We start from the raw sequence: 17,608 nt of genomic DNA on the forward strand, positions 1-17,608 counted from the left end.
GTTTCAGAGTAGCAGCCGTGTTAGTCTGTATCCGCAAAAAGAAGAACAGGAGTACTTGTGGCACCTTAGAGACTAACAAATTTATTAGAGCATAAGCCCACTTCTTCGGATGTACTCCACGAAAGCTTATGCTCTAATAAATTTGTTAGTCTCTAAGGTGCCACAAGTACTCCTGTTCTTCTTTTTGCGGATACAGACTAACACGGCTGTTACTCTGAAACCTATGTCTTTTGTCTGGCAAATTTTTTCCCTGGAACCTAACCTCCCCTGTTTACATTAATTGTTATGGGGAAATTGGATTCACTTAACATCATTTTCGCATAAAGTCACATTTTGCAGGAACATAACTACAACATTAAGTGAGGAGTTATTGTAGTTACAGGAGCAATGTCTCATTTTGATACTACTACTGCTCTGTGATTACAGTAATAAATTGATGCAAGCAAGCATTTTAAACGTAATCACTTTGTAAGACACCTTTACTTTTTGGTTTGCCGCAGTTCATTTGCAGAAATTAGAAAGAAACTAAACTGTGTGTGGCTTATAAAAATTATTGGATTATTCAATTACCTTAAACCACAGACCTGATATAGGAACATAAAATATTAAGGGAATAATGAGGCAAAATCCTTACATAACAAAAGTACATAAAGGTTAGATTTTATAGACAGATGAAAATATAATAATGGTTGACATTTTTCATGCTCATCTTCCAGTAGTCCATGAGTGTTCCAGAGAATTTATTCATGGCTGTAGGGCTGTGTTCCATTTCAGAGAGGCTTAAGCGCCAAGAAATATGCCACTTTAAGATTTTACTGCTGTCTTTATCAACTGCTGACTCTGAAAAGTGAAAAACTAGCCTGTGAATTTGATGCTCTGGCTGAGTCTGATGCATTTTGTGTCTGTTTTTTCAAGAAGTGAATGGGAGTCTGTGGAAATTGATTCTTCAGTCAAATCAGATATTTTTTTCATGTGAACCAATATTAAAGAGGTGCTGGTCGTGACTCTGTGGTGAAGACTGAGTTGAGTTTTGCACTTAAATTAGGGATTCACCTCTTTATTATATAAATGTTAGTTTAAGCTTTCTGATATGCATTAGGGTGCAGCATGGGGATCACCCATTTTGTGCATATGAAGATTAGATTCAGCAGTTTGCACCAACCTTGTGTCTAGTAGTGTTAATGTATTGATTTGGATTGTAAACTTTCGTCTGTCCTTCCTTCTGGAAAGAAAATAACTATTACCCAGGAAAAGTGTTTATTTGATTTTAATTATGACCATTTAACATGAAAAATAAGTTTATTTTAGGAACATTCTTTAACACAGAAGTAGTTCAAATCATTGGAATCTGTCTTCCGTTGTCTATGAGGCAGTAAAAGAAGAAAAGATGAAAATGTACAATGTACTAACTGCTTAAAACAGCACAACCATATACCGATTTATTAATTTTAACAATAATGCCTTTCTTCTCCTCCATGTCAGAATGAATATAAATGTAGTTTTGAGTTAGTAGAACAATATCAAGGAGACTGTGGCTAAATCTATCCACTTGGGTTTTTATATTGGATCATCATATTATCTAAGCACCTTCCAAAGAACTAAGAGCTAGAACCATATGTGGCCCATGGCAACACTTTCCTCCTCACTTCCTCTAGCAGCAACAAGGAGTCCTAAAGAACCCCAAGATTATGGACTTCATCAACAGTAGTGGTGCTAGCCCTTCCTAGTGTTTCCCTCTTCCACCAGCATAATCTCGTTCACCTGGGTTCAGCTTCAGCCAGCTGCTTTTTAGGATAACTGGGAGATGGTGCTGTTAGCATGAGAGGTGAGTGAAGTGAACTAATTCTTTGTAAGACTAACATCTGTTGTCTGGTATTTGTTGTGCTATTGTTAACGTGGCAACAGTAGGCTCCCAATGGTTTAAAAAAATTCTCTCCCTGCCATGGTGATTGTAATTTAAAGGAAACAGGGCTGAGATGTTCATATGATGTGAATCAGAATCTTGCTTTTCTTTTTGTGCCTCAAATCTTTTTCTGAAGCCAGGATGGTGACACTCTCAGTTCAGTAAACTCATTCCACAACCCAGGGATTTTTGTTCAATGAGCTGTAGAAGGTTCATGTTATGATCATTGACTCGCGAACAGAATACTTAATAATTTGAACGCTGTCCAAACATCCACAGATTCATTAGATGCACAAAGTTAAGAAGCTGATGATATTCTGTATATCTGCATGCGATAACTTCTTCTTTTTTAACTTGTTTCCATCTCAGATACCTTTGGGAGAAGATCCTTAGATAAGTTGCAGAGAGAAACTGTTGTGGGTATCTTGTTAACTGTAGTCAAAGAGGGTATGCCCGTTGACCTAGCTCCTCTGCCACCAACACTGAATTATTAATCTTTTTTTTGCCCTTCTTTCTCCCAAGCACTCCCCTCCCTGAGCACTACCATAAGTAAAAGCACCATAAAAGTGAAATACTATTCTATTCCTCACCATGGCAGAAACTTCACAACTGATTACGTGCCCCATTCACTAGGATCATAGAAATCTGAAATGATATATTGGAGAATTGGGCTGCGATTAATACAACAGATTCGGTAAAGCTGAATGTAAAGATGAATAATCAAGGGAGAAATTCTGGGAATGAACACAGGCTGAGTGAATGAACTATGCTGCCAGCCACATATACGCGTGCAAAGGAACTGAATCCTCGGCTCCAGTTCCACAACTGCTAGCCCGGAGCTGCATTGCATCTGTTGTAATACCATACAGACAAGAATAGAAGCCATGGGTTACTGTTCCCTTGTATATGGGTTTGTGAGTCATTGTATCTATGGAGTTTGTGGACATACTTCCAGGTCACCCCCATCCTTTCTCCACCATGTTGCCAATGATGAGGTCTCATAGAGCACAGGGGAGTGTAGAGAACAGATACTCTGAAGTTGTCCCCCCATCCCAGCATTGCAGAATAACAATTTGGCCTTTCCATGTCTGAGGTGTAGAAGGTTTATTTGATTGTCATTGATTCTCTAACAGAATATTTGATAATTTGAAGGTTGTCGAGAGACGCAGAGATTTATGTAGATGCACACAGCTTGACCTGTTTATCTGCATATGACATTATTTTTAATCCAGTTTCTATCTAGAAATCTATCTGATCACACAAGAGTTCCTCCAATCAGGATGGAATGGTGAGAAACTCACAAATTCAGCTGTGCTCATGACATTACTAACACTTGAGACTGAAAGATTTTCGCACTGATGAACCCAAACCCTGGACCTGATTTGGCCTTGAATTTAAAGTGTAGCCTCATTTAATCTGAATTAGAGATGGTTGAAAAATGGTAAAGATTCCTCACAAAAAATTAATTGAAATTTTAAAAAATTGAAAAATGCTGACTTGATCCTAAGATATACATCCATACATGGCATCCTTGACACATCTATGTGACTACTAGAGATGTCCCATCTAATATCTGTCCCTTGGTATATCCAGAGATTTTTATTGGTGAATTTAAAATTGTATGGAAAATTGTCATGAGTAAGTTTCCCTACAAAATTGTCAAAACTATGATAGCTACTGAATCCCAAATAATTTTAACAGCAAGAAAGGAAAGTCGGCGATGTACTTTTCTAAATAGAGGCATATTTCTAATTTAGAAAGTCATAAACCAAGATCTTGCTGTTTTTGTCAGTAACTTCAGAAAAAAGGCATGTAAACAGATCATTAAACATGTTTTAAATGTTGCCCTGCCAACTACTTCAAAGGCAAGGTCAGTGGCTGATTACAATGGCTGATTATTTCATCTGCTGTGCTACTCCTTACATCAGAGTATTAGAGCGGCATTAATCTTTGGGCTAAGATTGGTAGCAAACCATTTTTAATCCTAACTCTCAGCTGGGCATATCTGACCTATAAAAGCTAAGTGATACTCAGATATGCTAGAGTCCACACAAGATTTCATGAAGTTTAGCAGTTTTCCTTCACATATGTGGCAATTGTCATGTTCTTGGAGTTTCGGAATTAAGTTTGTGAAGTAATTAAGGGAGGATCCCTTTGTATAACATTTTCTTTTGTAATATTAACTGTCAGACTTAAAACCAAACTTCTGTGACTTGAAGGAACCACTACACACCACAAAAATTCACACCAACCTGCCAACACTTAGCAGCAAACAAACAATCCCCAAATGAATCACCAAACACCACCATGTTAAAAGAGAGAACTTGCAAAGACCCACTTTCCCAGGGCAAGTAGGAAGCTGTCCCAGATTAGCAGGACCAAGTCCATCAGGTTTTGCAGGTTCTAAATTTTTGTTTTAAAACAAGTACGTTTCTAGCCTTTATGGCTGTAAGGAAAATCTTAAAAATGTAAACTGTAACTGACGTAGCTGCCAGGCAGTGTGAGAGAAGCAGTTACTGACAGTGTTGTGTTGTGCTTCCTGGGGGAACTCCGTTCACTCTGCCTAAATTCAGAAACCGAGCAAGTAGAGAAGTAATTGCATGGCCCAGTGAGAAGACGAGAGGGGCCAGGCATATACCCTTTTTATTTTCCTGCCAGTAGAGACCTGGTCAGTCAGCCACTCTGCAGCCTTCTGAAGCCAGCCTCAGCTTCTTCTTCTCACCCATCTCTAGCAGTCCTCTCCTTAGGTTTAGGGTGGAAAACAAAACATACTTGTATCCTAACCCCTGCCAAGGAAGAACAAAAATCCCAGCAGCTCATGTAACCAAACTCCCTAAGAGTTTGATCTCCTGTCACCCAAGGGCTTGATCCAAAGCCCATAGAAATTAATTGGAGTCTTTTTTCCCCCACCCTCTGCTCCACGGCCTCAAGGATTGCCGCACTTGTTTTTAAAACAACATATAGGCTTGATCCTGAAAGCTTACTCACGTGAAGAGCACCCCTGAACTAAATGGGGCTTCTTCATGAGCACGGATTGTTCACATGTGGAAGGCTTGCAAGAACAACCCTTAACTAATTTTATCTTTTAGCCAAAACTTTCATTTTGCTGACACCTAGGAACAGTGGGTTCCCTACGCCCAATGTGAGGTTATTTTGATACCAACCATCAAGAAGAAAAAGCGGAGACAAATTAATATATTTGAACCCCAAAAATATTTTGATGAAGATTTTATTCATTTCTTACTTTTTGCTTCCTTTGTGGTTATTGCTACTAAGTATTCATTGCTACAAGGCATTCTTTAAGCAAACTATTCTGAGCTTCAGGCAGAAATGTAGAGAGTTTGATATAACGTGATACAAGCCCTGTCCGGTCAAAGAAATCCTACATATATGCCTATAATCTTACATCTTAATTCTTCCCCCCCAAAAAACTCATTATGGATTACCATGGTAGTTAAATTTCGTACCACAATTTATTTAATGGCATTACTTGGGAATATATGAGCATTTGTTTAATTGTGCTGTCAGCAACTGTATCATTAGTTCTCTGATCACCAGTAAGTATGACCCTGAACCACAATCCCATATCTGAATCACCCCATGCAAATCTTGGGGGTGTTCAGATACAGGCCTGGGTTCGAATGTCCCAGCTCAGGCCTGTCTCTACCAGTTACGTATGTCTGTGCATGTGTTTTTTCAAAGGCTTTAATGATCTCATTAATATGCAGGTTTGTGTTTTCTACAGTGATTCTATTAAACTGTAACAGCTCACCAAGCAGTGCCTACTAAGTCATGTTATAAGTTATATTTTTTTCGTTTTCTTTTTAAAGAATGAACATTGAGTTCCAATCTTAGCATGGATAATATATGAACTTGATTCTCAATGAACATGTTTACAATAAGTAATCCAGTTCTGGATAAGAAATTCCACAGCATGCAGTGCAGAAAAGGTCAAACTCATTTGCAATAGGGAGTTGGGTTTAACTGCGCAATGCAGAAGTGAGCTTCATTACATGTAATTAATCCTCAAGGTTCCTGAATGTCAGCTTGCAGAGGCAGTAATGGAGGTAGTTCATGGAAGGTAATTAATATTTTTATTACTGATTTTGAAAAGACTCTAGATAGCTTTGCTAGCCTGGGTGTGTTTATGACCCAAGCACTTTTGTTGGCCTTCTCTGAGGAAAGCGATATGGAAAATCCCTGATTAAACTGTCAGTATTGTGATAGTTGTCTGTCTTGAACTGTTGTTGTTTTATAATTATTGCTCTTTTACAGCAGATAGGCACTGGTGGGTGTATGTAGGAGATGCATGCTGACACACTGACAAGTGTTTCGCAATAAAAAAAGTTGTTCCCATAAGGAAAGGCTAAAACAGTTATCAAGCAGGTTAACACTGTGTCATTCCTAGATTATCTGTCATTGAGGCAATATTTCTTTTCCTTGTTAGTTTTTTATCTGGAGAATTATTATTCTGCTTGAAATGATTTCTGAAATTTGAAAATACATAAATTGTATTAAGTGTACTTATTCTTTTTAGAATCAGAACTAATAAATATGGTCCAAAAATCTGCTCACAGTTACATGGTTGTAAATCTGGAGTATCTGCATTAATACAGTAATCAGTGGAGTTTTTTGAATTTACATCACTGTTACTCAGAGTAGAATTTGACCCTTTATGCTTATTTTGTGTGTGTTACATGTAAAATTTCAGTCTCTATGTTATGTTTTTTAGACTGGACTGAAGATGGATTATAGAAAAATGACCTTTATTAAATTAAAGTTTCAATCTCAAGGCATAATCTCTTCTTGAGTTTTGTTGCCAAAATAAAATTTCTTTTTAACTATACTTTTATGTAAACACACCAGCTAAAAATGTGCTCAGAAAAATTCTCATGTTACAAATTATGGAGTGTTTGTTTAAAAAGAAGCACACTAGTAAGCATGTAATACAAAATTTTGCCCCTCCAATCCCTGTTCTCTTCTCTGCCCTGCCACCTTATCCTCACAGATATAAATCATTGTGCTTATTATATGCCAGAGGTGCAAGGAAATACTCCTAGTCTTGTGCAGCTACTCCCTGATTTATAAGTAGTTTTCTATATTTAGATTTTTGGGGGGTTGAATGGCAGCTTCCTCTCATGTACACGACTGTGCCATTATTTTAAAGCCCCAACTGCAACCCTGTGGGTTATTGCATGAAGGGGAAGAGAAGTTAGTGAGTTAAGGGTGAAAGTACTTTTCATACCGCTGCTTTATGTTTTATTGTTTTATGAAGTAGGGCTCAAATTAGTAGCTGTTAATTAGAAATTGTATTATCTAGTTTTTAGTGGGATCTTCCTGGCAAGTGTTCAGTGATCCAGTGAAAGGTTTCATCTTTTGTTCTAGCTCACTGGCTTGACTGTCATAAAGGATATTGTTAATTATAAACTCTAAACCTGGAAGTCTGATACTTTTCAGACCTAGCATTCACATCTAAATCGCTGAAGTATTTGGCTCACCACTTTCATAGTTTTAATCAGTAAGGTTATTTATAATGAATTCTTATTCAAATACCATCCTTTAAACCCACTCGCGCACCTGCCTGAGGCCCCCCTATGTTAATGGCAAAAAAACCAAACGATGAGAACCTCTGTCTTTACACTATACATGGAAACACGTCTGTCCAATTTTCTCCCCCATCCATCCAAAGTTATTACTGCTTACTATTAATGTTTCTGTGTGAAATGGCCTATGTGATATTTTAAAATAGTGACTGTATAGAAAGGTTAATAGCAAGCAGTAATAACTTTGGGAGGATATTGGGAGGGAATGGGACAGAGACGAACTGCAGTCATATATATATATATATATATATATATATATATATGAATGAGAGAGAGGGTTCACCAATATATAATTGATGAACCCTCTCCAATATTTTAAAACAGTTGTACAAATGGGAGCATTTATTTACAAAGCCTAGATATAAAGCACTCTGTTAAATTTAAGCAGGCATTTTCAGAAAAGAAAGGCATGTGGGTGTGCACTTGGAATTTCTGTAAAATATATTTGTGCATGTGCCATTTCCCAGTGTGTCTATATCCTCTTACATTATAAGACTGAAAAGCAAAAAGCCATATTCTAAGTGATTAAACAAAGGAGATTACATAGCTTGAAAGAAGGGGTGTGGACAATTGAGTGCATTTTTAAAAAAAAAAGATTGACACAAATTATACAACGATATTTATCTCTACTGTAGCATTTTCTGTATTCCCAGTACATAGAATGGAAAATATTGTAAACATTGTACTGTGGTAAATTTAACTATTGCAGGAGATAAATGTTCAGTTTTTAATGGGGCTCGCTCTGGGCCAGATTGTGTGTGACTGCTCTAGAGGTATGGAAGGAGGCCATGAAAAGCCGCCTCCACCTTTCCTCCCCTATGAAACAGCCTGGCATAGTCACAGTCCGTGCAATGGCTGTTCTTTCCTAGTGCCCCCTAAGCTGTAAGACATCCCAACAGCGATGGGGAGGGGGCAGAGCCATGCCATTCTCTCCCTCCGACACACACAGAGGCCAGCACATCTGTCATGCAGAACCCATGTCTTGATCTCTGTTCCCCTGTCAAATAAGCTATTCTGTTTCACAGATGGAATAAATTGTGCGCATAGTATGGCATGTAAACATTTTTCATGGAGATTAACTGTATTCTACATTGAAAAAGGCATCACTGGCATCTTTCAGTTAGTCCAGTGGTGGCAGAAATAAGACATTTATGAAGCTGGTATTATCTACGGATAAAATATGGTGTGCATAAGCAAATGCAAAATCTCCTGGTACCTAGATAACATGGCAGTACAAAGTCTGTAATGGAACCAGGTACTTCCATAAGAACAGCCATACTGGGTCAGACCAAAGGTCCATCAAGCCCAGTATCCTGTCCTCTGACAGTGACCAATGGCAGGTGCCCCAAAGGGAATGAACAGACAGGTTATCATCAAGTGATCCATCTCCTGTCACCCAATCCCTGCTTCTGGCAAACAGAGGCTAGGGACACCATTCCCGCCCATCCTGGCTAATAGCCATTGATGGACCTACCTTCCATGAATCTATCTAGCTCTCTTTTGAACCCCGTTATAGTATTGGCCTTCACAACACCCTCTGGCAAGGAGTTCCAGAGGTTGACAATGCATTGTGTGGAAAAAATACTTTCTTGTGTTTGTTTTAAACCTGCTACCTATTAATTTCATTTGGTGGCCCCTTGTTCTTGTATTATGAGGAGTAAATAACACTTCCTTATTTACTTTCTATACGCCACTCATGATTTTATAGACCTCTATCATATCTCCCCTTAGTTGTCTCTTTTCCAAGCTTATTAATCTCTCCTCATATGGAAGCCGATACCCCAATCATTTTTGTTACCCTTTTCTGAACCTTTTCCAATTCCAATATATCTTTTTTGAGATGGGGCGACCACATCTGCACGCAGTATTCAAGATGTGGGCGTACCATGGATTTATATAGAGGCAATATGATATTTTCTGTCTTATTATCTATCCCTTTCTTGATGATTCCCAACATTCTGTTCGCTTTTTTGACTGCTGCTGCACATTGAGTGGATGTTTTCAGAGAATTATCCACAATGTCTCCAAGATCTTTCTTGAGTGGTAACAGCTAATTTAGAACCCATCATTGTATATGTATAGTTAGGATTATGTTTTCTAATGTGCACTACTTTCATTTATCAACATTAAATTTCATTTGCCATTTTGTTGCCCAGACACCCAGTTTTGTGAGATCCTTTTGTAACTCTTCACAGTCTGTCTGGGGCTTAACTGTCTTGAGTAGTTTTGTATCATCTGCAAATTTTGCCACCTCACTGTTTACCCCTTTTTCCAGATTGTTTATGAATATGTTAAATAGGACTGGGCCCAGTACAGATCCCTGGGGGACACCACTATTTACTTCTCTCCATTCTGAAAACTGACCATTTATTCTTACCCTTTGTTTCCTATATTTTATCCAGTTACCAATCCATGAGAGAACCTTCCCTCTTATCCCATGACTGTTTATTTTGCTTAAGAGCCTTTGGTGAGGGACCTTGTCAAAGGCTTTCTGAAAATCTAAATACACTATATCCACTGGATCTCCTTTGTCTGCATGCTTGTTGACCTCCTCAAAGAATTCTAGTAGATTGGTGAGGCATGATTTCCCTTTACAAAAAACATGTTGACTATTTCCCAACAAATTATGTTTATCTATGTGTCTGACAATGTTGTTCTTTACTATAGTTTCAACCAATTTGTCCGGTACTGAAGTGAGGCTTACTGGCCTGTAGTTGCCAGGGTCACCTCTGGAACCCTTTTTAAAAATTGGCATCACATTAGGTATCCTCCAGTCATTTGGTACAGAAGCTGATTTAAATTATAGGTTACAGACTACAGTTAGTAGTCCTGCAATTTCACATTTGAGTTCCTTCAGAACTCTTGGGTGAATACCATCAGGTCCTGGAGACTTATTACTGTTTAGTTTATCACTTTGTTCCAAAACCTCCTCTAATGTCACCTCAATCTGGGATAGTTCCTCAGATCTGTCACCCAAAAAGAATGGCTCAGGTTTGGGAATCTCCCTCACATCCTCAACGGTGAAGACCGATACAAAGAATTCATTTAGTTTCTCCGCATTGGCCTTATCGTCTTTGAGTGCTCCTTTTGCATCTCGATTGTCCAGTGGCCCCACTGATTGTTTAGCAGGCTTTCTGCTTCTGATGTATTTAAAAAAATTTTTGCTATTACCTTTGGAGTCTTTGGCTAGCTGTTCTTCAAATTCTTTTTTGGTCTTTCTCATTATATTTTTATACTTCATTTGCCAGAGTTTATGCTCTTTTCTATTTTCCTCATTAGGATTATCTTCCACTTTTTAAAGGATGCCTTTTTGCCTCTCACTGCTTCTTTTACTTTCCAGGGAGACATTGTGAAGTGAGGACAGCTGTCATGGTGTCCCACAATAATTACTGATATGAATACCATTCTCAGTCAGAAACAATTACCCCTCGCATCAAGACCCTACTGAAATTATAACTAAAAATGTACAGACACAGCAGCATGACTTCATATGTGTGATATGAATGTACCTAGAAATTTCAGAAGCACCCAAGTGAATTAGGAGACTAAGTCCCATTATCAGAAGTCACTTAGATACTTACTAGCCGAAGTCCCAGAGACTTTCACTTACACTTATGCTCCTAAGTCACTTTTCCATATGGTTCCTGAGTCATTTAGGCACTTCGGAAATTTTTAACCAGGGAGCTATTGAGAGCCAAAGTAGTTTCATGGTGAACCATCAGTTATCTCTAGCTTGCTTGTAATGTGGCTAATAAGATTTCCAAGAGAACTTAACTGAAATACCATTAAAGAAGAGTGCAACTATTATTGCACTGCATTGTTCCTAACAACCCATTTGCACACTATGCCTTGGAGGCAAACTGTATATTTCTGCAGTGCCCTGTCATAAGGGACACAGGACTAGTGTCATCACGAAACTTCAGCGTGGCGACACTGAGTGAGCTCTGAGCACGGTTACAGTATTAGGCCCTGCAGGTGAATTAGTCGGGGGAACACCGATTTATGCATCGCTGTGGTGCTCAAATGTCTGGATGCCTGGCATGGGGCTGCAGTGCATGAGCCCAGAGTCAAAAACATAGGCACCTATGGAATTTTACTTTAAAAATTTAGGCACAGAACGAGTTTATGTGCTTACAGGGTTTGGTGGCAGCTGAGTAGGCATTTGTGAATCCCAGTGGGAGTTGATTCTGGGATTTAGGCACCTAAAGTGGCAGTGAGATGCCTAAGTACTTTGTGAATCTATCCCATAATCACTAAGAGCTTGATCCTGCTATAAGCCAGGTGTAGACAGAACTTCCATTTCTTCAATGGCAGCTTCAGAAGGCTTGCAGAGTTGGGTCCTTAAACTATTAATCTAGTCATATGAATTGCCAGCCCCCATGGGGGTGGGGAGGGAGGACCACATTTCCAGCCCCACTCCACCCCTAGACCAGCTCTGCCTCCAGCCCCATTCAGCCCCCAGTCCTGCTCCACCTCCAGGCCCAGCTCCACTCTCACTTCCTCTCCGCCCCGAGCCGGAGCTACACTCTGCCCCCAGCCCAGCTCAGCCCTCATTCCCCCTCCACCTCCAGACCAGCTTCTCCCTCCAACCCCAGTTCTGCCCTCAGCTCCCCTTCAGCCCAAGCTCCACTGCTGAAGAAGCCTTGGCTGTGCAGTAATGGGGGGGGGAGAGGGCAGTGTAAACAGATTCCCTTAGTGGTATGGGGCCGGGTGCGCAACTGCAAAAGTTTGAGCACCACTGGCCAATACTGTCAAAAGACATCTAGCAGGGGATTGCAGAAGTCAAGAATACTGTGTTGGAGATTTGCATCCTAAATGAACAACCCTGACACGTCTTAATTTTTTTTTTCTCCTCCTTTCATTTGTTACAGGGAATGCCTTTTCCCAAACTGCCATGGCAGATGGTAGCATAGACCAGTTGGTGATTACACACGTTCTGGCAATCTGTAGATGTTGTTAGTATGTTAATGCTCTCGTGGGGCCTTTGTACTCATTGCTCCGCCTCATCAGTGTGTACACGATGCAAGCCTGTCACTGTGTCATGTATCTGTTCGGTCTGTCTGCTGGATGGCTGCCCATGGCACAGAGTCACTTTTCTATCCAGTTCCTCTATAACAACCTTACAGTGACCCCGCTTGCACTTGCTTACGTGCTACTCTGCACCTTCTGATCATTCCCCAACGAATGTGACAATTTAGACTGTTGGTGCTATCCATGCCTTTTTAAACCAAGTCCCTGCCTGCTTGCCCACACAATTATATTCGTGTTAGCTTAACTAGAATTCAGGTATATCATTATGCTCTTTTCACTGCATATTACTGTTACTTTTCTGTGGTAGCTAATTGATAAGCTACAGCTGGTCTTTTAGAGTATGATTGCCGTATGTCTTCTTCAGGATTTCTCCATTCTGAGCTTGTGAAGTTTCTTTTAGAAAGTTGTAAGGTGGGGATAAATTATTGTCTCTAAGAATTCTTGAAGGAAAAAAAATCTGCTGGGATCTGAGAGAAATTTTTTTGTGAAAGGTTCTGACAGCTTTTTCATTCTTTTTAAACCTTTCCTATGTATTAATAAGGAAAAAAACTCTATGGTATCCCTTATGAAAACTAATATATATTATATAAAACACTAGTATATTTTTATGTTTTTATAATCTTTAATTTCATTTCAATATACTTCACCTTTCTTTAGGGAGTCTACTTTATCTTAAGCTACTTTGAAATAATGCAGTATATTTTGTGTTTCTACACATTTCTAGAGATTTTTCAAGAGTATTTGAATGTTGATATCACTTTCTGCTCTTTTGCATCCACCTTTATGATGTGAAGAGAGAATTGGCTTCTAAACAAGTAACTTACAAATTGAGAATAGGTGTAAAATTACACTCTTGCAGGTATTTTCTCAATACTCCAGGCATATGAGCACATATTACTGTCTTTAAAAACACCTAATGTATATTATATGCAATAGCAATAGATTTTTTTTCTAGATAAAAGTTAATGTGGGCTGGAATATCACTTGAATCCTGCAAAATACAGAAAATACAATTTTTTTAATTAGTAATTTTTAAATAGCGTTTTTGTAGTTTAATTATTTATTCTCATTGCTTTCAAAGATTTGTACCCATCTGTCAATTCCTTTTGTGATAATATTTTATCATTGATGCTATACAAGTACATTTTGCCACAACATTTTGTTATACTGCACAATTAGGACTCAGTGATGTGAGGTGCTGAGCACTGACAGAGTTGTGCTGATCGTCCTCCACTCCCACTAATGTCTAGGAAAACCCCAGACTCTCACAGTGGTGAATCAGAACTTGGGCGGGCAGGGAGACAAGAAACCAGCAATGAAATTTGATGTGAGCTTGGGTGTTACCAGAATGGCACCAAGGTGGATGTTGTTTGTGACTGTTTTGGATGAACTGGAGGTGAGAGTCCAGGAGGTTAGAGAGATGGAGGAGGTTGCAGTAGCCAAAGTGTCACTGACGTCATTGGGATATTTGTTTGAGCAAGGAGTGCATGAGCAGGCCCAGTACAATAAATTTTATAATTTGATCATTCTATCATTTTACAAGGTGTTCCGTTTATTTTTAAAATGTTATTTCTATTGAAGTCTCTCAACTGTATAGATTTTCATCATGGATAGTTCTCTGAAACATCTGCAGAATGTGCAGTGGCACTCAAAAAAGCGAACAGAATGTTAGGAACCATTAGGAAAGGGATAGATAATAAGACACAAGATATCATAATACCACTATATAAATCATTGGTCCACCCAACACCTTGAATACTGTGTGTAGTTCTGGTCATCCCATCTCAAAAAAGATATCTTAGAATTGAAAAAAGTACAGAAAAGGGCAAGAAAAATGATTAGGGGTATGGAACAGTGTCTATATGAGGAGAGATTAAAAAGACAGGGACTGTTCAGCTTGGAAAAGAGATGACTGAGGGGCGATATGATAGAGGTCTATAAAATCGTGAATGGTGTGGAGAAAGTGAATAAGGAAATGTTATTCACCCCTGCACATACCACATGAACCAGGCGTTGTCCAGTGAAATTAATAGGCAGCAGGTTTAAAACAAGCATAAGGAAGTACTTCTTTTTACACAATGCATAGTCAACCTGTGGAACTTATTGGCAGGGAATGCTGTGAAGGCCAAAAGTATAACTGAGTTAAAAAAAGAATTAGAAAAGTTCATTGAGGATAGGTCTGTTAATGGTTATTGGCCAAGATGGTCAGGGACGCAACCCCGTGCTCTGGGTGTCCCTAAACATCAAACTGCTAGAAGCTCAGACTGGATAACGGGAGTGGATCACTCAATAAAATGCCCTGTTCTGTTCACTCCCTCTGAAACATCCAGTACCGGCCATTGTTGGAAGACAGATTACTGTGTTAGATGAAGCATTGATCTGGCCCAGTATGGCCGTTCTTATGATTGTTTCATTGTTTGGTGATGTATACATACATATTTTAGGGCAGAATTGAGACCAGGCTGACTTCACTGGTGGCTTGGTATCTTGTCATTTCCTCAGGCAGTGTACTTAGTGCAAAATGTATGTATGATAATGCTGGAAGTTCCAGACCTGTGTGACACTAGGCAGGTAAGCAACTTTGAAATCATTAGTACGGGATTATATTTGTTGTTGTAATTGCAAACTCAAGTGGTGACCATAGTGTTAACAGATACAGAAGTTGCTCGCTTGGAAATTGCTCATTGGTTATTCATTTTGTGACCAGTTCTGAAGAGCTCTGTCCATGTAGCAGCAGCGTTCTGAATGCTGGAGGTGTTAATTGTCATCATCAATGGAAACAACCTAATTGTCTTAGAATAAATTCCTATAAAGAATCCACTTATCAGCATTTATGCTGACAATTTTTCAACATTTTTTTTTGTATTTTGGCAAAAGAATACAGTATAAAAATGTATGCTACCTCTTCATAGTTAAGATTGAAGCTAAGTTTCCATTAGAAGTCTGATTTTTCACCCACTTCCAAATAATTTCACAGAAAATAAACCAATTTGCGTGAAATTTTACATGTGAGCTTATGCCAGGCTATAATTTCTTTTTCTGGGAAGTTTGAGGCAAATCAGAGAAGGCATTTGGGAAGTATGAAGAATCGCATGTATTTATTGAATGTTTTCCCAGCTAAATAAATTTTTTTTTGGCTTGTTATAACTCAGTGGTTTGTCCTAAAAACTCTGAATTTGTTTTAATCTGTTAGTTATGGCAAGGATTTGTGCATTTTGCTGATCTTGGAGAATTAAATTAGCTAATGATTAGAATAGCTCTAGTGCTGACATTACAAAATATGCATGGCCTCAATACAGACCATGGAAAGTACAGCAGGCCCAAGTAAGAATGGCGAGTCAGGAAGAACAAAGAGAGATGTGGGGTCTGGTGTGGTTAGGGGGAAGGAATGGAGGGAGAATGGGGAAGAAAGGGATTCCATTTAATGGTCTGAGATGACTACTCTCAATTAAAATGGATTTAGTGAATTTTTTTTATCAGCCTTCCCATGTGTATGTTTTCCCTCTAATGTGGCAGAGTGGGAACCACATTGGGAGTCAGAAAGTAGTAAGATGCATCCTTGCAAACCCTGCCTGAATCCCTTCAATCACTATATGTATTTACCTGCAGTATATAGCTTCATAATTTGATAATTTGTTGCTTGCTGTTTCTTCTTCTTCTTTGATTTATTATTTGTAGTACCGTAGTGGCCAGGAGCCCCAGTCATGGACCGGGACCCCTTTATGCTAGGTGCTGTACAAACATAGAAACAAAAGAAAGTCCCTGCCCCAAACAGCTGACAATCTAAATCCTAAATTAATCTTCTTTGTCTATAATAGTACCGTTCTGCCTCTTCAATGATGTCTTGAAGAAGTTTGCATGTCTGTAAAAATGTAAATGTAAAGGTTTGTTTTAAAATAGGTCTTCTCTATCTCTAATACTTTACGGTCCAGATACTGCAGTCTGTTACACTGGTGCAGCCTCTAATTTCTGTTATACAAACTCCAAACCCCCTTAATTATAACAGAGTTTCAGTGTACTAAATTCTGCTTTCTGTTACACCTATTTAACCCCATCAAAACACCTAATGACTGATAATACTAGATTTCAAGGATGGAAGGGACCATTATGAACATCTAGTCTAACCTCCTACATAACACGGCCATAGAACCTCACCCAATAATCTCTGCATCAAACCTATAACGTCTGTTTGAGCTATAGCATATCTTTTAGAAAGAGATCCAATCTTGATGTAAAGACTTCAAGTGCTGAAGAATACACACATCTATAGGCAAATTGTTCCAGTGGCTAATTACCCTCACTTAAAAAATTGTGCCTTATCTTGAGTCTGAATTTGTCTAACTTCAGCTTCCTTTGGAACAGGATCTCGCTTTGCCTTTTTCTGCTAGATTAAAGAGCCATCTACTATCAGAAATATTCTCCCCATGTAGGTATTTGTAGACCGTGATCAAGTCACCTCTTAACCTTCTCTTGGATAAACTGAGTAGATTGAGTTCCTTTAGTCTCTCACTGTAATGCACGTTTCCCAGTCCTCAAACCATTCTTGTAGGTGTTTATGAACTCTTTCCAGTTTGTGAACATCCTTCTTAAAGCGTGGATCCCATAACCGGACAGAATATTCCAGTAATGATCTCGCTGTATTCAGAGGTAATACAGTAACTCCTCGCTTAACATTGTAGTTATGTTCCTGAAAAATGTGACTTTAAGTGAAATGATGTTAAGCGAATCCAATTTCCCCATAAGAATTCATGTAAATGGGGGGTTAGGTTCCAGGGAAATTTTTTTCACCAAACAAAAGACAAACACACACACACACACACACACACACACACACACACACACACACACACACACAGTATAAGTTTTAAACAAACAATTTAATACTGTACACAGCAATGATGATTGTGAAGCTTGGCTGAAGTGGTTAAGTAGGGGGTGGGATATTTCCCAGGGAATACCTTACTGGCTAAATGATGAACTAGCACTTGGCTGAGCCCTCAAGGGTTAACACGTTGTTAATGTAGCCTCATACTCTACAAGGCATCACGAATGGAGGGAGGGGAGACAGCAT

The 17,608-nt window shown here is 38.9% G+C and overlaps 1 protein-coding gene across 3 annotated transcripts in view; it reads left to right on the forward strand.

The window, feature by feature from the left end:
• SH3RF3 (SH3 domain containing ring finger 3) overlaps positions 1–17,608 on the forward strand; it is a 378,424-nt gene that overhangs the window by 80,266 nt on the left and 280,550 nt on the right. The gene's annotated exons all lie outside the window — the stretch shown is intronic.

The sequence above is a fragment of the Trachemys scripta genome, chromosome 1 (genome assembly GCF_013100865.1).
Source record: "Trachemys scripta elegans isolate TJP31775 chromosome 1, CAS_Tse_1.0, whole genome shotgun sequence".
Lineage (NCBI taxonomy): Eukaryota > Metazoa > Chordata > Testudines > Emydidae > Trachemys > Trachemys scripta.